The sequence below is a fragment of the Ahaetulla prasina genome, chromosome 8 (assembly GCF_028640845.1).
Source record: "Ahaetulla prasina isolate Xishuangbanna chromosome 8, ASM2864084v1, whole genome shotgun sequence".
Taxonomy (NCBI): domain Eukaryota; kingdom Metazoa; phylum Chordata; class Lepidosauria; order Squamata; family Colubridae; genus Ahaetulla; species Ahaetulla prasina.
Window position 1 is genome coordinate 45,178,156 of NC_080546.1, and position 23,344 is coordinate 45,201,499.

Consider the following 23,344-nt stretch of genomic DNA (forward strand, 5'->3'; position numbering starts at 1 on the left):
GCATATATATATATGCTCATATATATATAGGAAAAGAAACAATAAGAGAGGAACGGTAGGCACGTTTATGCTCTTATGCACGCCCCTTAAAGTCCTCTTAGGAATGGGGTGAGGTCAACAGTGGATAGATTTTGGTTAAAGCTTTTGGGGTTATGAGAAGAGACCACAGAGTCAGGTAATGCATTCCAAGCACAGATAATTCTGTTACAGAAGTCATATTTTCTGCAATCCAAATTGGAGCGGTTGACATTAAGTTTAAATCTATTGGTAGCTCTTGTATTATTGCAGTTGAAACTGAAGTAGTCTTTAACAGGAAGGACATTACAATAGATGATTCTATGAGCTAAACCCAGGTCCTGTCGAAGGTAACGGAGTTCCAAGTTTTCTAAACCCAGGATTTCAAGTCTGGTGGGATAAGGTATTTTGTTGGTTACGGAGGAGTGGAGAACTCTTCTCATAAAATACCTCTGGACACGCTCAACTGTATTGATGTCAGAAATGTGGTATGGGTTCCAGACAGGTGAGCTGTAATCAAGAATTGGCCTAGCAAATGTTTTGTATGCTCTGGTCAGTAGTGTAGTGTTTTTGGAAAAGAAGCTATGTAAGAGTAGGTTAACAACTCTTAGAGCCTTTTTTGCTATATAGTTGCAGTGGGCTTTGGCACTTAGATCATTAGATATGAAAACTCCAAGGTCTTTGACAGGGTGGGGGTCATCTGTAAGGTAATGTCCATCAAGCAGGTACTTAGTGATTGGGTTCTTTTTTCCAATATGTAAGACTGAGCATTTGCTGGTTGAGATTTGTAGTTGCCAAATTTTAGACCAAGCGGTTAGATGATCAAGGTCTTTTTGAATGGTAGATGTATTGTCGGTGGTGTTAAACAGTTTGACATCGTCAGCAAAGAGAACACAGTTACTTGAGATATGGTCACAAAGATCATTTATATACAGAGAGTTGGTCCAAGAACGCTACCTTGAGGAACGCCACTCTTGACAGGAACTGACAAGATCAGCCGATGTTGACAAGGTGCTGCCACCTGCTGTGGTATTGAAGCAAAACACCCTAAATTATAAATGTATTTTATTTAATTTTGTCATAACAATATACACAAGCATCACACAAAAAGATTATATAATATATAAACCTATATATGAGGAGAAGCAAGGAAGTATAAGCATATATATAGGAAAACAAACAATAAGACAGGAACGGTAGGTACGTTTGTGCTCTTATGAACGCCCCTTAAAGTCCTCTTAGGAATGGGGTGAGGTCAACAGTGGATAGATTTTGGTTAAAGCTTTTGGGGTTATGAGAAGAGACCACAGAGTCAGGTAATGCATTCCAAGCACAGATAATTCTGTTACAGAAGTCATATTTTCTGCAATCCAAATTGGAGCGGTTGACATTAAGTTTAAATCTATTGGTAGCTCTTGTATTATTGCAGTTGAAACTGAAGTAGTCTTTAACAGGAAGGACATTACAATAGATGATTCTATGAGCTAAACCCAGGTCCTGTCGAAGATAACGGAGTTCCAAGTTTTCTAAACCCAGGATTTCAAGTCTGGTGGGATAAGGTATTTTGTTGGTTACGGAGGAGTGGAGAACTCTTCTCGTAAAATACCTCTGGACACGCTCAACTGTATTGATGTCAGAAATATGGTATGGGTTCCAGACAGGTGAGCTGTAATCAAGAATTGGCCTAGCAAATGTTTTGTATGCTCTGGTCAGTAGTGGTGTGTTTTTGGAAAAGAAGCTATGTAAGAGTAGGTTAACAACTCTTAGAGCCTTTTTTGCTATATAGTTGCAGTGGGCTTTGGCACTTAGATCATTAGATATGAAAACTCCAAGGTCTTTGACAGGGTGGGGGTCATCTGTAAGGTAATGTCCATCAAGCATGTACTTAGAGATTGGGTTCTTTTTTCCAATATGTAAGACTGAGCATTTGCTGGTTGAGATTTGTAGTTGCCAAATTTTAGACCAAGCGGTTAGATGATCAAGGTCTTTTTGAATGGTAGATGTATTGTCGGTGGTGTTAAACAGTTTGACATCGTCAGCAAAGAGAACACAGTTACTTGAGATATGATCACAAAGATCATTTATATACAGAGAGTTGGTCCAAGAACGCTACCTTGAGGAACGCCACTCTTGACAGGAACTGACAAGATCAGCCGATGTTGACAAGGTGCTGCCACCTGCTGTGGTATTGAAGCAAAACACCCTAAATTATAAATGTATTTTATTTAATTTGTCATATTTAAGAACTGCCCATCTCACTCATAGAGGGACTTTGAGCAGTGTACAATAAAATATTAAAAGCATAACACAGTATTTTTAAATGCAACATTAAATGAGACAAGGGTTAAGGTTGGATGTTAAGAATTATTTAAAAGGCAAGGGGTGGGGGACACTTTCAGGACACCAACCAACCTCACAGCGGCAGATTCATCTGTACACCACAAGCAAAGGTACACAGCCATGTGTTTACATCTTTATGGAAGGCAAGGAGAGTGGGCATCTCTGGGAGGGCAGGGTGTGTTCTACATGGCTGGGGCAATAGCAGAGAAGGTTTTCTTCCTGGACTCTACCAATCGGAATGCTTTGGTTGATGGAGTCCTAAACATACATTCCTTGGCCAACCAGGTGGGACAGGCTGATGTAATGGGATAAAGATGGTTCGGTAGTAACCTGCCTCCATGTCATGTTGGGTTTTAAAGGTCATAACCAACAGCTTAAATTGGACTCAGAAGCAAAATGGCAAACTATGCAGTTTACGTTGCAAAGATGTTATGTGTGCCATTATTGGGGCATAAAAAATCACCCAAACGACTGCATTTTGTACTAGATGAAGCTTTTGGATACTTTTCAAGAGTAGTCCCATATGGAGTGTATTACAAATAGGAGTTGACAAGGGCATGAGTGATTAAATAGATAGCCTCCCTATCCAGGAATGGGCATAACTGGTGCACAAAAGAAAGCTGAGCAAAATTCCTCGTGGCCATGGTTGCCATCTGCTCTTCAAGTAGGAGTTGTGAGCCCAGGAGGACTTCCAGATTATGTATTGGGTCCATCTGGAGTAGTGGAACCCATCCAAGACCAAAGATGATAAATTCCCAGATGCAGAGGTGGGAGGGGGTGCTGCCCACAGACCCTGCATCTTACCAGAGTTCATTTGAAGTCTGTTGTCCCCCATCCAGGCTTCTACAGCCCCCAGGCATTGTGAAAGAACACCTACAGCATCACTCATTTCACCTGTGATGGATATACATACTGGTTATATCTCATCTTATGGTAATGAATGATCTCACCCAGTGGTTTCATGTAGATGTTAAACAGGTGTGGAGAAAGCATGGATCCCTGCAGCAACCTGCAAAGCAGGAACCAAGAGTTGAGCTTCTTAATCCTTATAAACCTCAACTGGGGTTGACTGAGGAAGGAGGCAAACTGGCACAGAATTGTCCTATCCACTCCCAACTCCATAAGTCAATCCAGAAGGATACCATGGTCAATGGAATTGAAAGCTGTTGAGAGATTTAAGAAGAGCAAAGATGGATGCACCACTTCCATCCTGCTCCTCCCAGAGATCATCCATGAGTGTGGCCAATGATGTTTCTGTTCCATATCAGGGTGTGAGACCTGATGAATTCCGTTTCCTCCAGGATCTTCTGGAGTTGCAAAGCCACATCCTCTCAACCACCTTTCCTGAAAAGGGAAATGGAGACTAGATAAAAATTGTCCAGAATGATGGAGTTCTGCAATGGTTTCTTGAGTATGGATGGGTACTAATTTCTGCAAATTGCTTAAAGTGCAATTTAAAAATGCCTGATTCCTATAATATAAGTTAAATGTATAGTACTGAAATGATCTCAAATTTAGCTATGCAATCAGAAATATGAAGTTTTAAAACCCTTCAATTATTTTATATTGCTTAGAAACACTCCTCACCCAATATCAAGAATTGAAAGAATAACAGCAATTCTCTTCCACTCCCCTAGTTATAAATCAGAACCTGAATGGATAATGTGAGTAACCTTCTATTGCACTCTTTCTCTACTAGGGCTACCAGATCTTAGCTGCAAAATTTCTGATGACCAATAGGCAATTAAAAGAGAACAGAAAACACTAACCTTTTGCTGACATCTAGTGGTTGTCTGGATTTTGCAGATGAGACCTGGATCCTCTCCTGTAATTCAGACCTGTCACATTGAGAACAATTTTTTAAATTTTATTTATGTGTCAAACACGTATAAGATAACAAATATAAATATAAACATGATTATGAATATAAGATAAGGATACGAATAAATGGGGACAGTAGGACAGAAAGTGAACCTTCAGCACACTAGTGCAGTTATTAAGTGTTGGATGATTACCAGGGAGATCTACTCTCAGCTAATCCTACACAAGCAGAAATCCTACTGCTTGTGGCCGCAACAGGGCAGCGGCTGTGCAGAGCTGCTGCTGCCATGAAGTCAGGTAAGGCAGGTAGTGGGGAGTAGAGCTTCCCCATATGCCCCACACCTATGCATCTCAGGACCCCCACAGCCTCAGGACCCCCACAGCCAGGCAACCCATCCTTGCCCTTCACTCAGGTGACGAGAGAACAGACAGAGACGAGGAAGGGCCCTGATGCTTGGCTGGCCAGGGGGCTCCCTTCATGCCCCTCTCTTTCCTGGCAGCCCACTGTTCCAATGCTGTCCTGCCATGGCAAGCTGTGATGGAGGCCACTGGGGACACTCATCAATACCCTGGATGGGTGCTGCTGCTGCTACAGTTCCCACCCAGGAAGGACCCCTTCAGGGTGGTGGAGCAGCAACCAGGGGAGTAGTGCCTGGGGAGCCTTGTGTGGGCTGTGCACCTGACTGGTCCCCAGGACGACCTGGACTGGCTGCCAATGATTTGGTTCGGGAGGCCTGTCTGGTCAACGTGGACCAAATCTGCGAGCTCAAGGACCACTACCTCTTGGCCTGCTGGCCCGCAAGCACATCTGACCTGGCTCCTAGACTGGTTCAAGGGCTGCTGAGGCCCTTTTCACACAGCATGTCAGTGTGGGATGGCATGTGGTCCAACATCTCCTCAAGAGCTCAAAGCATGCCCTGCATTTTAACAATCCCAAGTTCCCATAGCAGTGGCACCTGGTAAACAGGTGGTAGAGTGTGGGTGGCCTGGCTATAGGGATCCTGAGATGCACAGGTAAGGGGTAGTTCCACTCTCCACCTGCCTCCCCTCACCTAGCGGTGTCTGCCCCATTGCGGCTGCAAGCAACCAGATGGTAGGACATGAGTGGCTACCTGAGGCGCCTCGCTGGCCACCACCTCTGGGCGAGATGAGGAAGGGACTACTCCAGCCACTGCCTCATGCAGTCTGCATCAGGGGGTCTGCCACCCCAACAGTATGCTTGGCCACATAGCCAGTAGAGCCCTGATGCTGATGGCATGGGGTGGTAGCGGCTGGAGCATCCCCTTCCCCATCTCACCCAGTGGCGATGGCCAGTGGGGTGCCTCCTGCTGCCACTCCCATTCCACCACCTGTTGCTATGGCAGTGGCCAGATTCCTCCTGCTTCCACCATGGCCGCTGCTGTACAGCTGCATTGCTTCCTCATGCTGCCAGCATCTGAGCTCTGCAGGTCCTGCCGCCCCAACAATATCCTTGGCCACCTGTCTGGATGGGACCCGTGCAATGATGGGTGGCCTTGCAGTGCCTGAGGAGGGCTACAGTTGCAGGAAGGATGGAAAGGTCCCCACAGGAGCAGCACTCTCCTTCCTAGTGGGGAAGGCCAAGCAAGGCCTGTGTACCCTGCTCTGTTTCCATCCCAGAAGCAGGATTGAAACTTTGGCTTCTCTCTAGAAGCAACCTGGCAGGCAGGTGAAGCAACCTGGCAGGCAGAAGGGTGTGGCTTTTTACCCAGCTTTTTCTGCCTTTCCATTTCTTTTTCCTGAACGGACCTTTTCCCAAATCCTGACTGCTTTTGTCTTTTGCTTTGCCTTACTTTTTCAGGAGGCAACAAGCGCGTACCGGCCATGGGTGGTTCCAACCCCATCCTGCCTGGCCCCCTCGCCTCACCTCACGTTGTCCAAAGGTGCCTGCTTGGGTATGTACAAATATTTATAATTCATATTATTTATTTTAAGTATTAATGTCAATAATATTATTTCTTAATATTATTGTTTTATAATTCAATATATCCATTGTGTGTTGCAACAGACCTCTGGCTGACAATCCTGACTGGAGCTTAATTTTGAGGTAGGGCTTATATTAGACATACGCTAAAATTATTTTGTTGTTGTTGTTAGTTGCGAAGTCATGTCCGACCCATCGCGACCCCATGGACAACATTCCTCCAGGCCTTCCTATCCTCTACCATTCCCCTGAGACCATTTAAGCTTATGCCTACTGCTTCAGTGACTCCATCCAGCCACCACATTCTCGGTCATCCCATTCTTCTTTACCCTCAATCTTTCCCAGCATTAGGCTCTTTTCCAGTAAGTCCTTCCTTCTCATTAGGTGGCCAAAGTATTTCAGTTTCATCTTCAGAATCTGGCCTTCTAAAAGAGCAGTCGGGGTTGATCTCCTCTAGGACTGACTTGTTTGTTCACCTTGCAGTCCAAGGGACTCAAAGGCGTCTTCTCCATCACCAGAGTTCAAAGGCATCAATTCTTTGGGGCTCAGCCTTTCTTATGGTCCAACCTTCACAGCCATACATTGCAACTGGGAAACCCATAGTCTTGACTATACATGCTTTTGTTGGCAGGGTGATGTCTCTGCTTTTTAGTACGCTGTCTAGATTTGAAAAGAGCTTTCCTTACCATGAGCAAGTGTCTTTTAATTTCCTGGCTGCAGTCCTCATCTGCGGTAATCTTGGAGCCCAAGAAAATAAAATCTGTCACTACCTCCATTTCTTCCTCATCTATTTGCCAGGAATTGAGAGGGCTGGATGCCATGATCTTAGTTTTCTTAATGTTGAGTTTCAAGCCAACTTTTGCACTCTCCTTCTTCATCTGCATCAAGAGGCTCTTTAGTTCCTCTTTGCTTTCTCATTAGATGCCACTCATTAGAGTGGCATCATCTGTGTATCTGAAGTTTATTTATTTTATTATTTATTTATTTTTCAAATTTATATACCGCCCTATCTCCCTAAGGACTCAGGGCGGTTCACAGGCAGTTAAAATACATATAAATACAGATTAAAAACAACAATTAAAAAACTTATTCTATTGCCAAATTTAAAAAACAATATAAATAATAAAAAACCCCTTAAAACCAATAACTTTAAAATCTAATCCAGTCCCGCGCAGATGAATAAGTGCGTTTTAAGCTCGCGACGAAAGGTTCGGAGGTCCGGAAGTTGACGAAGTCCTGGAGGGAGTTCGTTCCAGAGGGTGGGAGCCCCACAGAAGGCCCTTCCATGGGTGTCGCCAGACGGCACTGCCTAGCTGACGGCACCCTGAGGAGTCCCTCTGTGAGAGCGCACGGTCGGTGAGAGGTATTTGGTAGCAGTAGGCGGCCCCGTAAATACCCCGCCCCTATGCCATGGAGCGCTTTAAAGATTGTCACCAACACCTTGAAGCGCATCCGGAAGGCCACAGGTAGCCAGTGCAGTCTGCGCAGGATAGGTGTAACACGGGAGCCACGAGGGGCTCCCTCTATCACCCGCGCAGCCGCATTCTGGACTAACTGAAGCCTCCGGATGCCCCTCAAGGGGAGCCCCATGTAGAGAGCATTGCAGTAATCCAGGCGAGACGTCACGAGGGTGTGAGTGACCGTGCATAAGGCATCCCGGTCAGAAAGGGGCGCAACTGGCGCACCAGGCGAACCTGGTGGAAAGCTCTCCTGGAGACGGCCGTCAAATGGTCTTCAAAAGACAGCCGTTCATCCAGGAGAACGCCCAGATTGTGCACCCTCTCCATCGGGGCCAGTGACTCGCCCCCAACAGTCAGCCGAGGACTCAGCTGACTGTACCGGGATGCCGGCATCCACAACCACTCTGTCTTGGAAGGATTGAGCTTGAGCCTGTTTCTCCCCATCCAGACCCGTACGGCTTCCAAACACCGGGACAGCACTTCGATAGCTTCATTGGGGTGGCCCGGTGTGGAAAAGTACAGCTGGGTGTCATCAGCGTACAGCTGGTACCTCACACCGAAGCCACTGATGATCTCACCCAGCGGCTTCATATAGATGTTGAACAGAAGGGGCGAGAGAATCGACCCCTGCGGCACCCCACAAGTGAGGCGCCTCGGGGCCGACCTCTGCCCCCCTGTCAACACCGTCTGCGACCGGTCGGAAAGATAGGAGGAGAACCACCGATAAACAGTGCCTCCCACTCCCAATCCCTCCAACCGGCGCAGCAGGATACCATGGTCGATGGTATCGAAAGCCGCTGAGAGGTCTAATAGGACCAGGACAGAGGAACAACCCCTATCCCTGGCCCTCCAGAGATCATCCACCAACGCGACCAAAGCCGTCTCCGTGCTGTAGCCGGGCCGGAAACCGGACTGGAACGGGTCTAGATAGACAGTTTCATCCAGGTGCAGGGGAAACTGATATGCCACCATACTCTCTACAACCTTCGCCGCGAAGCGAAGGTTGGAGACCGGACGATAATTACCTAAGACAGCCGGGTCCAGGGAGGGCCTCTTGAGGAGGGGCCTCACCACCGCCTCTTTCAAGGCGGCCGGAAAGACTCCCTCCAACAAGGAGGCACTCGTAATCGCCTGGAGCCAGCCTCGTGTCACCTCCTGAGTGGCCAGCACCAGCCAGGTTGTTGATATTTCTCCCAGCAATCTTAATTCCAACTTTTGATTCATCTAGCCCCACATTTCTCATGATGTGCTCTGCATATAAGTTAAATAGGCAGGGTGACAGTATACAGATTTGCTGGATTCCTTTTCCAATTTTGAACCAATCAGTGGTTCCGTGTCCAGTTCTAACTGTTGCTTCTTGACCCGCATACGCTAAAATTATGCTAGGGCTTATTTTCTGATTGGATCTTTTTTTGAGGAAACATGGTATATACATACATGTATATATACATATACGTATATGTATACATAAAAATACACATACATATACATACACACACACACACATATATATATATATATATATATATATATGTGTGTGTATATATATATATATATATATATATATATATATATATATATATATATTTATTCCTGAGGTTTTCGCGGGTGTTTGTATGTAGGTCTTTGGTTATTTGGGTTTTCTCCCGCGTAAAATTGGAAGTGACTTGGCGACGTTTCGACAAGACCTATATATATAGGTCTTTGGTTATTCAGGTTTTCTCCTGCGTAAAATTAGAAGTGTCTTGGCGACGTTTCGACGAAGTCTTATTCATCATCTTCAGGCTTCAGCTTTGTGCTTCTGGGAGCAATGTTGCTTCTGGGAGCAATGTTTCTTCCTTTTAACTGCTAGTGGGGGTTTGAACTGATTGGGTGGGAGCTTGGCTGTGCTCTGATTGGATAGGGGTTTTTTGTGCTCTGATTGGTTGGGGGTGTGTCCTGTTTGGGTGGGGGCTTGGTTGTGCTCAGATTAGTCTGAGTTGCAGGGGGATTTGAGCTGGTGAGCTGCATTGCTGTTGTTTGGCTTCATGGTCATGGTCGTGCTACATCTTCATGGTGGGTGTCAGTCTGCTGCATGTATGGATTGGAGGGGTTTGAAATGGCTAATGTTGCAGCTGCGGTCTGGCTTCTGATCCTTGGTCGTGCTTCCTGATCAGTGTGGGTTTGGATCTGCTTTCTGGGTGGATGTGTGGTGGTGACATCCTGTGTGGCCCTCGTGAGTGTGGGTCTGGTGTCATTCCTAGTGTTAGGGACACGTTTGTCAATAAGGGCGTGTTTCCAAATGGCTGGTAGGCGGGAGGTATCATCTCGTTTGTTCATGCTGTGTGGGCATTTTTCTATCTCGATGGCTTCTCTGATTATTCTGTTGTTAAAGTGTTCAGTTTTGACGATAGTTCTGGTCTTTTTAAAGTCAATATCGTGTCCTGTGACTTTAAGGTGTTGGACCAGGGAAGAAGTTGGTTCCTCTTTTTTGACTGAGTTCTTGTGTTCTTCAATGCGTGCACTTATTCTTCTGTTGGTTTGTCCAATGTATGTGGTGGGGCAGGCGGTGCATGGGATTTCATATACTCCTTGATTTTCTAACTCAATTTTGTCTTTGGGGTTTCTTAGGATGGTGGATATTTTTCGGTTTGTGCAGAATGCTGTCTTGATGTTGTGTTTGTGGAGGATCTTGCTGATTCTGTCTGTGGTGCCTTTTATATATGGGAGGAGGGCTGTGCCGTTTTCTTGTTCTATGTCTTGGATTTTAGTGGGGGGGGTTCTTTTTGGATTAGTTTGGTAATCTTATTTCTCTGGAATCCATTGGCTGTTAGTACGTTAGTGAGAGTGTGTAGTTCGGTTTTTAGGTGTTGTTCGTCAGCTAAGCGTTTTGTTCTGGAGATGAGTGTCTTGGCTATGGAGTTGATCTGTGCTGGGTGGTGGTGTGAGAGTGCATGCAGATAGCAGTTTGTATGTGTTTTCTTCTGGTAGATGGTGTGTCCTAGGGAGCCATTGGGTTTCCTGTAGACTAAGACATCCAGGAAGGGAAGTTGGCTGTTAGCTTCTGTTTCCATGGTGAACTGTATTTTGGGGTATAGGCTATTGAGGTATGTGAGGAAGTTGTCAAGTTTTTCTTTCCCATGTGGCCAGATTATGAAGGTGTCGTCTATGTGTGTGTGTGTATGTGTGTATGTATGTATGTATGTATGTATGTATATATATATATATATATATATATATATATATATATATATATATATATATATATGTTTTCTGAGGTTTTCACGGGTGTTTGTATATAGGTCTTTGGTTGTTCGGGTTTTCTCCATGTAAAATTGGAAGTGTCTTGGCGGCGTTTCGAAGTCTCATTCGTCATCTTCAGGCTTCAGCTTTGTGCTTCTGGGAGCAATGTGTGATCGCAGCTGTTTCTTCCTTTTAACTGCTAGTGGGGGTTTGAACTGCTAGTGGGGGTTTGAATATATATATCTGTCTGTCTGTCTGTCTTTGGTTATTCGGGTTTTCTCCCGTGTAAAATTGGAAGTGTCTTGGCGACGTTTCGACGAAGTCTCATTCGTCATCTTCAGGCTTCAGCTTTGTGCTTCTGGGAGCAATGTGTGATCGCAGCTGTTTCTTCCTTTTAACTGCTAGTGGGGGTTTGAACTGCTAGTGGGGGTTTGAATATATATATCTGTCTGTCTGTCTGTCTTTGGTTATTCAGGTTTTCTCCCGTGTAAAATTGGAAGTGTCTTGGCGACGTTTCGACAAAGTCTCATTTGTCATCTTCAGACTGGTGTTATCAGCTTCTTGCTTCTAGGAGCAATGAAGCACAAAGCTGATAACACCAGCCTGAAGATGACGAATAAGACTTCGTTGAAACGTCGCCAAGACACTTCCAATTTTACGCGAGAAACCCAATAACCAAAGACCTACATACAAACACCATGAAAACCTCAGAAAACATATATATATATATATATATATATATATATATATATATATATATATATATATATATATATATATATATATATATATATATGAAGGGAAGTTGGTTGTTAACTTCTGTTTCCAACTCCCTCACTCATCTCACACACTTCAATAGCCTACACCCCAAAATACAAAATACAGTTCACCATGGAAACAGAAGTTAACAACCAACTTCCCTTCCTAGATGTCTTAGTCTACAGGAAACCCAATGGCTCCCTAGGACACACCATCTACCAGAAGAAAACACACACAAACCGCTATCTGCACGCACTCTCACACTATCACCCAGCACAGATCAATTCCGTAGCCAAGACACTCATCTCCAGAACAAAACGCTTAGCTGACGAACAACACCTAAAAACCAAATTACACACTCTCACTAACGTACTAACATCCAATGGATTCCAGAGAAATAAGATTACCAAACTAATCCAAAAAGAACCCCCCACTAAAATCCAAGACATAGAACAAGAAAACGGCACAGCCCTCCTCCCATATATAAAAGGCACCACAGACAGAATCAGCAAGATCCTCCACAAACACAACATCAAGACAGCATTCTGCACAAACCGAAAAATATCCACCATCCTAAGAAACCCCAAAGACAAAATTGAGTTAGAAAATCAAGGAGTATATGAAATCCCATGCACCGCCTGCCCCACCACATACATTGGACAAACCAACAGAAGAATAAGTGCACGCATTGAAGTAAAAAATAACAAAAAAAGCTTGTTAAACATGTTAAAAACAAGAAAAAAGTCAAGGAAACAATTGGCCCATTGCTGGGAGAAAGTGGCAAGAAGATGACAAGCAACAGGGAGAAAGCAGATCTACTTAACTCATATTTTGCATCTGTCTTTACACAAAAGGAAAAAACAATCCAACCTATCAAAAACAGCACTACAAAAAACAGATTAGAAACACAAGTTAAAATAGGGAAGAAAATGGTAAGTGAACACCTGTCTACCCTAGACGAGTTCAAATCACCAGGACCGGATGGATTACACCCCAAGGTTCTGAAGGAACTGGCAGATGTGATCTCAGAACCACTGAACTATATCTTTCAAAGATCCTGGAGCACAGGGGAGCTTCCAGAGGACTGGAAAAGAGCTGATGTAGTTCCCATCTTCAAAAAAGGAAAAAAAACAGATCCAGGAAACTACAGACCTATCAGTCTGACCTCAATACCGGGGAAGATTCTGGAAAAGATAATCAAGCAACGAATCACCAAACACCTAGAAGCAAACAAAGTAATAACCAAAAGCCAACATGAGTTTGTCAAAAACAGATCATGCCAGACTAATCTTATCGCATTCTTTGACAAAATGACAAAATTAGTAGACCAGAGGAATGCTGTCGATATAATTTACTTGGACTTCAGTAAAGCATTTGATAAAGTAGACCATAACCTACTACTAGATAAAGTAGAAAAATGTGGGTTAGAAAGCACCACCACCAGATGGATTCGTAACTGGCTGACCAACCGCACTCAACGTGTAGTCCTCAATGGAACTACATCCACATGGAGGGAAGTATGCAGTGGAGTACCCCAAGGCTCTGTTTTAGGTCCAGTACTCTTCAACATCTTCATCAATGACTTGGACGAGGGGATAGATGGGGAACTCATCAAATTTGCAGATGACACCAAGCTGGCAGGAATAGCCAACACTCCAGAAGGTAGGCTCAAGTTACAGAAAGATCTTGACAGACTTGAACATTGGGCGCTATCTAACAAAATGAAATTCAACAGTGAAAAAAGTAAGGTTCTACATTTAGGCCAAAAAAACAAAATGCACCAGTACCGTATATGTGGTACCTTGCTCAATAGTAGTACCTGTGAGAGGGATCTTGGAGTCCTAGTGGATAACCATTTAGATATGAGCCAGCAGTGTGCAGCAGCTGTTAAAAAAGCCAACACAGTTCTGGGCTGCATAAACAGAGGGATAGAATCAAGATCACGTGAAGTGTTAGTACCACTTTATAATGCATTGGTAAGGCCACATTTGGAATATTGCATCCAGTTTTGGTCGCCACGATGTAAAAAAGATGTTGAGACTCTAGAAAGAGTGCAGAGAAGAGCAACAAAGATGATTAGGGGACTGGAGGCTAAAACATATGAAGAACGGTTGCAGGAACTGGGTATGTCTAGTTTAACAAAAAGAAGGACTAGGGGAGACATGATAGCTGTGTTCCAATATCTCAGGGGCTGCCACAAAGAAGAGGGAGTCAGGCTGTTCTCCAAAGCACCTGAGGGTAGAACAAGAAGCAATGGGTGGAAACTGATCAAAGAAAGAAGCAACTTAGAACTAAGGAGAAATTTCCTGACAGTTAGAACAATTAATAAGTGGAACGACTTGCCTTCAGAAGTTGTGAATGCTCCAACACTGGAAATTTTAAAGAAAATGTTGGATAACCATCTGACTGAGATGGTGTAGGGTTTCCTGCCTGGGCAGGGGGTTGGACTAGAAGGCCTCCAAGGTCCCTTCCAACTCTGTTGTTATATTATGTTAAGTTAAGAACACAAGAACTCAGTCAAAAAAGAGGAACCAACTTCTTCCCTGGTCCAACACCTTAAAGTCCAGGACACGATATTGACTTTAAAAAGACCAGAACTATCGCCAAAACTGAACACTTTAACAACAGAATAATCAGAGAAGCCATCAAGATAGAAAAATGCCCACACAGCATGAACAAACGAGATGATACCTCCCGCCTACCAGCCATTTGGAAACTCGCCCTTATTGACAAACGTGTCCCTAACACTAGGAATGACACCAGACCCACACTCACGAGGGCCACACAGGATGTCACCACCACACATCCACCCAGAAAGCAGACCCAAACCCACACTGATCAGGAAGCACGACCAAGGACCAGAAGCCAGAGCACAGCTGCAACATTAGCCATTTCAAACCCCTCCAATCCATACATGCAGCAGACTGACACCCACCATGAAGATGTAGCACGACCACGACCACGAAGCCAAACAACAGCAATGCAGCTCACCAGCTCAAATCCCCCTGCAAGTCAGACTAATCCGAGCACAACCAAGCCCCCACCCAAACAGGACACACCCCCAGCCAATCAGAGCACAAAAAACCACCATCAGAGCACAGCCAAGCTTCCACCCAATCAGTTCAAACCCCCACTAGCAGTTAAAAAGGAAGAAACAACTGCAATCACACATTGCTCCCAGAAGCACGAAGCTGAAGCCTGAAGATGACGTATGAGACTTCGTCGAAACGTCGCCAAGACACTTCCAATTTTACGCGGGAGAAAACCCAAATAACCAAAGACCTACATACAAACACCCGTGAAAACCTCAGAAAACAAACAAATATATATATATATATATATATATATATATATATATATATATATATATATATATATATATATATATATATATATATATATATATATATTTGACTTACTAGGAAGACACTATGAATCTCACTGAATTAAGCTACTGAAAGCTGATAGCCTCCTTGCCTCAAGCAGAAGAAGATATGAAATCAACTGCAACAAACACTGTGTTAATATTTTTAATCTCATAACAGGTTATTAAATTACTGCAAACCATATTCATAAAGATTATATTTTTCCACTCTCAATAATGCCATGGCAAAGTAGAAACAATGATGCCCTGCAATACCATTTGCCTGTAATCAAGAACCGGTGAGATCACAAAATAGAAGCAGTAGAAAATGAAGAAGCAGAAGTGCTTTGGGATTTTAGAATTCAAACAGACCTGCCACATAAAACCCAATCTTAAGTGTTGCTTATAAGAAGAAAGAAAAAGTCTGGATAGTGGACAATACAATACCTGGAAGGGGCAGGTTTATTTATGGACCCTGCCTATTGGCTCCAAGAAGTAATGCCCTGCTGAGACAAGGAATACCTTCCATAACACTTAGAAGAATATGCAATATTCACATTTGTTAAGAATTTTAAAAATCAAGGCAAATGGATAGGAAAGAGCATTAAGGTTTGATACTGTAATATCAAAGCAGTCCTTCACAGCCAGAAAAGCACTGTCATTTCTGGACATAGTTATTGGAGAAAAAGCATCTAGAACTACATGTAGTTTCCTAATGTAGGAAAAAGAACCTACATTAACATAATATGAAGCGGAAATAGGAAACATCTAGTCTGCAGAAGAACGACTGTTAAAAATTTGGGGTGAACACTCTACTTATCTTCAACACTTTAGTACTAATTTTGCACTAAACAAGTAATAGATTATGCATGATTCTATTCTGTCTCATAAATGATACTTTCTGGAAGTTCATTGCCATTACAGCTATTCAAGTGACAATTACAGCATGTTTTGCCCAATTTATACCATCTTTATTAATTGGACACTTCAAAATATAGGGACTAAAACCTAACTGGCTAAGCATTTATCTCTAATTTCCAATGTCCTGGGGATAGCTAATCTGAAAGAAACAATAGCAGTGAGGTAGTAAGATGAAAGGAAACCCCCCCATACTTGCTAGAATCAAGGAAATGCCGTTTCTGGGGAATCCCCTATGTTCCACCCAATTTATGCCTCATCAGTGGCACTAACGTTGCTAAACCACAAATAGGTGTCTTGATTATTTATAGACATTATTAAGAATAGGCGAAAAGGTAGCTATGTTTCAGATTTCACCTGTATCCATTCATGAATTTTAATAGACCAATTATGAGGTGTAGGGAAATACCCTATTTTATTTGACCCTTCTCTTAAATTATGAGAAATGCACACTTCAGGGCGAGGGTCTTCCTACAGACCAGTGATGAAATCCAAATTTTTTTACTACCGGTTCTATGGCCATGGCTTAGTGGGCATGGCAGGGGAAGGATGCTGCAAAATCTCCATTCCCACCCACTCTGGGGCCAGGCAGAGGTGATATTTGCCAGTTCTCCAAATTACTCAAAATTTCTGCTACCGGTTCTCCAGAACCTGTCAGAACCTGCTTGATTTCATCCCTGCTACAGAACTCAGTGTCTGATGCTGCTAAACTTCGCACTCCTCAGATTTATTTATTTATTTTTAAAAATGATAAAAATAAATAAATTGGAAACTGACATGATGCAAGAAGGCAATGATCAGACCACAAGATCTGATCTCAATCTAGGCTATTTACAAGAAATATTTTACAAGAAGAGTTCTCCATTCCTCTGAAAACAACAAAATACCTTATCCCACCAGACTTGAAATCCTAGGCTTAGAAAACTTGGAACTCCGTCGCCTACGACAAGACCTAAGTTTAACTCACAGAATCATCTATTGTAATGTCATTCCGGGTAAAGACTACTTCAGCTTCAATTGCAATAATACTAGAGCAACCAATAGATTTAAACTTAATGTCAACCGCTTTAATCTAGATTGCAGAAAATATGACTTCTATAACAGAATCATCAGTGCTTGGAATACTTTACCTGACTCTGTGGTCTCTCCCATAATCCTAAAATCTTCAACCAAAAACTGTCTACTATTGACCTCACCCCATTCCTAAAGGGACCATAAGGGGCGTGCATAAGCGCACAAAACGTGCCTACCGTTCCTGTCCTATTGTTTTTCTTTTCTTCTTCCTATATACATATATGCTTATACCTCCTTATATTTACCCATATATGTGTTTATATATTATATAATCTTTTTGTATACCTACATATATTGTTATGACAAAATAAAATAAATAAAAAATAAATAAAATAAATAAATATTTATGGAGAAGCGTAGAATACGTCTTATTTTACCCCTTTCATGATTGTCAGCCACAATCCCTCCCCTGCCTACTTTAGCTGTTTTAATGAAAATATGACTACCTTGGTCCCTGGGTTCACAAACAATTTGAATTTGGAAAAATAGAAAAAGAGTTAGGTCTTTTCTAAGAAACTACTTGGATGAAAAGCTGGGTTTCAGTCCTCTGAATTAACCCCCAGGGTTTCCTTCTTTAATATTGCATGCTCTATTCATCTTTTACAGGGAACAATTTGGAATCTCAATGTATATGGCTGAAGAATAGCCTTCTTCATCTAAAGATGATAAAAACTAATATTAATTCAGACTAATAAGAGGAAAGCACTAAAAATAATAAAAGAAGCAGCGTTTTCTTTGAATCAAGCTTTTTCTAGAGAAATTCACAGACATAAATGATAGCTAGGGAGTCCTGGAAGTTGGAATCCACACATCTTAAAATTGCTGAGATTGAGAAACATTTACCAAAATGTTGCTGCCTACTAAAAAAAGGCCAACGCAATGCCCATCTTCCTCATTTTGTTAAACTGTGGTTGCCAGCTCTACCTGAAAATCAATCCTGGCCACCAACGTAGGCCTGACACTGGTAATCAAGGGCATGACACATAGGCCTGACAACGTAGGCCTGACACATGTTTAATCTGGTTTTAAATTGAGAAATAGCCCCCTCACTTTACTGTCATGATTAGTTCACTCACTTTTAGAACAGGGGTCTCCAACTTTGGTCCCTTTAAGACTTGCTGGCTGAGGGACTCTGGGAGTTGAAGTCCACAAGTCTTAAAGGGACCAAGTTTGGAGACCCCTGTTTTAGAATATTCAAGGATTGCTCCCTGCTGCAGATGGTGGGAGCTATTCCACAGTCTACTCCAAGTTCTTGGGGAAACTTGGAGTTGTTCCCAAAAGTTTGGTGTACAGTTAGGGTAAAGCTTTAGTTGCTGCTTGGAATGAGAGAACTACTGGAACTTTGGATTGATTGTGCCTGTGTATTCAGCTGTACATATATGGCCCTTGTTGGCCAAGTGACCTGTACAGATTTGGTCTCAGTGTTTGGAAGCAGTAGGGATCTGGATGGAGATGAACAGGATTTGGGTTAACTCTAGCAAAATACAGTAGTTTTGTTGTTGGGCCCCCTGGATCTGCTAATTTTCTAGTTTTAGTAGTGAACGGGGCTACACTTCTTCAGACAGAACAGCTACATAATTTGGAGGTCCTCCTGCTGAAACAGCAGATAGCAGCATTTGTATTGTGTAAAAACTCCCTTCTATCCTAGATCAGGAAGAATTACTTGTAAATGAATTTCTCCTGACTCACTAAATAGATGCTGTAACATACCTGTATGTAAATATCTGTTCAAAGACCCATGAAAAGCCATGCTCAAAAAAAGGGCAGAGGCATAATGCACACACACTAAATATTAAGAGAACAATCATTGATTTATTTTCATCTGGCCAAGTTAGTATTCTCACTAATAAAGGAGAATATTTGTAGCTCAGGGTTGAAATGACGGATCCTTGGTGCTCTCTAAGCGTTGTTGTTTTCTTGCAGACATTTTATTAATCAAACTATGTAACATCATCAGTGCTAGCACTAGCACTGATGATGTTACCTAATTGGGTAATGAAACATCTGCAAGAAAACCACCAAGCTCAAAGAGCACCAAGGACCCACATCCCTTATCAGTACTATCACATGCACATAAGCAATCCCCTGAAGACATATACAAGTATATAAAAACGTATTGTCCTCCTTTCCTCCAGAAGAAACAGTAGAAAAAGAAAGGGAGGGGGTAAGTTCGGAAGAGAAAAGAAAAATTCTTACACAAAGAAGGTAAGAAAAGAGAAAAGAAAAATGAACAAACCTGAATGGAAATGAGAAGGAAAGAGGTGGGAGGGGGGGGGGAAGCAGAAATACTTTGTTTAGACATTACAAAGATTTAGATTCACCATGCAAATAGCTCTTCCTCAGCAACAGTTTACTGAAACTTTGAGCAGCAATGTCTACATGTTGCTCATTGTTTTCGTTACAACTGTTTATTTAGTTATAGTCAGTATTGCAATTATTCCCTTTTCAAATCACAAATAATTGTTTTCTTCCTACAGTAAGAGTTGTAGCATCTTCAATACTTAAAAAAAGGAAAAATTGATTCAACTCCACCAGAGGTGGATTTCAGCAGATTCTGACCAGTTCTGGAGAACCGGTAGCGGAAATTTTGAATAGTTTGGAGAAGTTTGGAGTAAAAATTCTGACTGGTCCCACCCCCATCTATTCTCTGCCTCCCAATTCCCAGCTGATCGGGAAGAAATGGGGATTTTTACCGTAACCTTCCCCTGAAGTTGGGTGGGAATGGAGATTTTACAGTATCCTTCCCCTGCCACGCCCACCAAGCTACACCCACCAAGCCATGCCACAGAACCGGTAGTAAAAAAATGTTGAAACCCCCCATTGGTTCAACTTGTTTCCCTGGCTGGACTTGCCGTCTTCATCACTAAATGCCATTTGGACTGGGCACCATAACCTACTGAATGGGCTGGTGAAATGGCCCAAAGCTTCCATGGATCTATTTGTTCCATTGTACATTCCAACTATGACAGTAAAATGTAAGTTGCAGTTCCAACAAACGTGGAAAGAAATTTCTTTATGCTGATGCACTTAGATTTTTGTTGTTGTTATTGTGGTTGTAGTTGTTGTTGTTGTATGTGTGTGCCTCTGAATCAGTGTTAACTCCTGGAGAAGTTTCTGCAGTTTTCTTGGCAAGATTTTTGAAGCAATTTGCCACTGTCTGCTGTCTAGGGCTTCCTAAGGTCCCAGAGTTGAATTCGTATGCTACATTGGCTTTTTGAATTTCCTTACAAGAAAATAAATCTGAAGTTACCATTATCTGGTTATTGTAGGCTCTTTTCTTAGCTTTGTCTGTTAAATTTAACAAGTAGCCAATTAGATGCTTAGAGAGGAAGAATTGATCTAAACAGCTGTGAAGAAAAAAAAGGAGGACAAAGCAGAACAGAGCAAAAGAAAAAGAATAAGCACATGACAGTGGGTAGGAATGTGATAAATCCAGCAATATAGAAGTGTGCATAATAGTCAAGATGTTGAACAGTGAATGGTGAGACCAGGAATCAAGTGCTTACTTTAAATATGGAGTTGATGTGCTTAAAGTGCTTACTTTAAATATGGGGTCAGTTATCTCTAATATCTCTAATCTAACCTATTTATTTGTTTGTTTGTTTATTTGATTTATTTATTTATTTCCTGCCTTTATTATTTTTATAGAAGGTTGGATATGCTTGCCATCTTGAGTTATTTATAAAAATAAATAACTCAAGATGGCAAGCATATCCAACCTTCTATTTTCCCCATAAAAACCCTGTGAGGTGGGTTGAGACAGTGCCTGGCTCAAGGTCACCCATGGCTTTTATGGCTAAAGCAGGATTAGAACTTACAGTTTCCAGCTTTCTATCCTGGTGCCGTAACCACTAGACCAAACCCACTCCTAGAAGTCATATTAGTTATAGGTTTTCTAGTATAGTACAGGCAGTCTTCAACCTACAACCATAATGGAACCTGTCCCTAATGGTTTGATGTCACAATGGCCATTAAGTGAGACAACCTCTGTAATGTATCTTTAAGAGTCTTGGAGGGAAACTTGGGCGGGAAATAGCATGTTGCTGATTGGTTGAAGCCTCAGCCAAAACTGTATATAAAGAGGGGTTTTGCCGCATGCTTTTGCTGGGTTCACTATAAACTAAAAGCTGTTGTCACTCACTGGTCTCCTGCCTCTTTATTGCCCGAATCTAACAACCTCATTTAAGGCCCCCTACCCCCTACTCTCCCTGGTGCAGTCACTAAACAGCGATGTGAGTCATTAAACAGATCACAGGGACCCTTAGGGTCTCTACGGCCAGTGGGCCTGCTTTCCCCCACCTACACACTAGATGCCTGCAGGCCTTTTCCCCTGGTACTTTCACTGCATAACAGTGTGCTCAATGCAGTGACGTTTTGACATTGTTATTCTTCTCACAGCTTGTGTTGGTTGTGCTATCTTGGGTTGTGCGGTCAGGCACTTTTTGATGAAGTTGCATAGATATCCATTTCTGTTTGTGTTCATCTAAATAGTTATCTACACATCTTCTCTTGTGGGAGTTGGGTTACTTTGGTAGTTGAATACTTGAGTGATGTGGGTGGTTTTTCAGTGGACTTGGGGTTCTAGTTTGCCAACACAGTCTCTGCCTAATAAGGATATCGAGAAAGAAAAATGTTGATAGCTTCGTGATTGTTCTTTTGTTGGTCCTTTTATATTATGAAAGGTGTCTCAACATCTTTTCTGTATCATGCCAACCAAAACTGGATGCAAGATTCCAAGTAGGATCTTACTAAGGCTTTATAAGATGGTACTAACACTTCATGTGATCTTGATTCTATCCCAGTATTAATGCAGCCTAAGACTGTGCTGTTTTTTTGATGGCTGCAGCACACTGCTGGCTCATATTTAAGTGATTGTCCACTAGGACTAGATCCTTCTCATAGTTACTACTATTAAGCCAGGTGCCACCCATTCTATACATGTACATTTGTTTTTTCTTGCCTAAATGTAGAGTCTTACTTTTCTTGTCACTGAATTTCATTTTGTTAGATAGGGCCCAGGGTTCATGTCTATCAAGATCTTTCTGTATGAACAAACAATTTCTGTATGAGAAAACTGCTGTTTTATGAGAAATAACTAATGGTATCTCATTTCATCATTATCTCACCATTTGTTGTTTTTTTATGAGAAAGTGGTCTTCCCTTTCTCATAATTTTAGGATCTGAGTCACTGTTTGAAACTACACGGTGAGAGATGCAGGACAAAACAAGCAAATGGGGAGAAAATGGTGGAATGTGTACCATTAGCTATAGCAATATTTGTCATAAAGTCATAGATGAGAAGGCTATCCAGGATTACAAGATAAGCATTATGTTATGTTCAAAATAAAAGGTTGCCAGTATGTTAGGGTCACCGATCTAGAAACCTCTAGAAAATATTTGCTTTATTGTTTTCTGAGAAGAGGGAATCTTAAATATGAATGCTTCTTTTTTAAAAAAAAATCTGGCCAATAATTTGGAGTGGGGATGGGGAGTTGAAAGACAATTTGACAATATGCATTTGTCCATAAAACATTTTGACTATATAAATGTTTTAAATAAATAAATAAAATAGCTTATTTGGCAAGAAGCAGTACAGTGTCCAGAGTTATATGCTAGGCTTAATTCACTGTTTGTGGAAATAGTAGGGTTTTTTTTTAAAAAAAATCCTACTTATATACGAAGCAGTCTTTCTTTCTGTTAAACTAAAAGGTTATGATTTTTAGATAAACTTTTGTTTGCTTTCTCAATTTATTAAAATATTATATTAAAATTTTATCACAGGAAAATAATGTACCCAGGGAATGTGTAAATAAACATGACATAATCAATTAAAAAAAAAACACAGGCTGCTTTACAATGGAACAATGGCCCGCCCTCCACCTACATGGCTCATAGGGTTTAAGAAGTACACTTCTTGTCCCTGTCTAAGTAAAGTGAGAAGGTGGGGAAAAACTTGAAGGGAAAAAGTATAGATAGTTTATTGGCAGGTTTCTGTTACAAGTTTGTCTGTATTCCTTCAGAATAGAAATTCCAAAGTGTCATCAGTGGAAGGAAAAAATTATTTCCTAGTCAGAATTTAAAAAGGGGTAAAAACTTGTGTCACCTAGCTTTTTTTTTCTTTCTTTCCAAAATTTATACTGTGCGTTTAGATCTACAGACCTAGATTGACACGTATCAACTAGTTAATTCTACTCAAACAATTGCACAATGTATGAAAGATTACATTTATGTGTTATTGTACAAATCTTAGTTTTTGTAGATGGAGTATATTTAAACAAACAAGCTAGTATAGATGCAATTTTGTCTGATATCAGCATGCTTCTACCTATTTTGCCAGTAAGTATATGAATTTATTATTTGATGCACTGATTTTTTTATATGCTAAATCTATTTTACTTCTTTTACAGCCCAATGGAGATAAATTATACA

The 23,344-nt window shown here is 41.9% G+C and overlaps 1 protein-coding gene across 1 annotated transcript in view; it reads right to left on the reverse strand.

The window, feature by feature from the left end:
• Positions 1-4,152: 4,152 nt before the first annotated feature.
• The window catches only part of ADAD1 (adenosine deaminase domain containing 1), a 52,404-nt gene continuing 33,212 nt past the window's right edge, over positions 4,153-23,344 (reverse strand). Inside the window, exon 13 of the mRNA XM_058192423.1 lies at positions 4,153-4,193. The gene's annotated coding sequence lies outside the window, so the exon portion shown is untranslated. The remainder of the gene's footprint in view (positions 4,194-23,344) is intronic.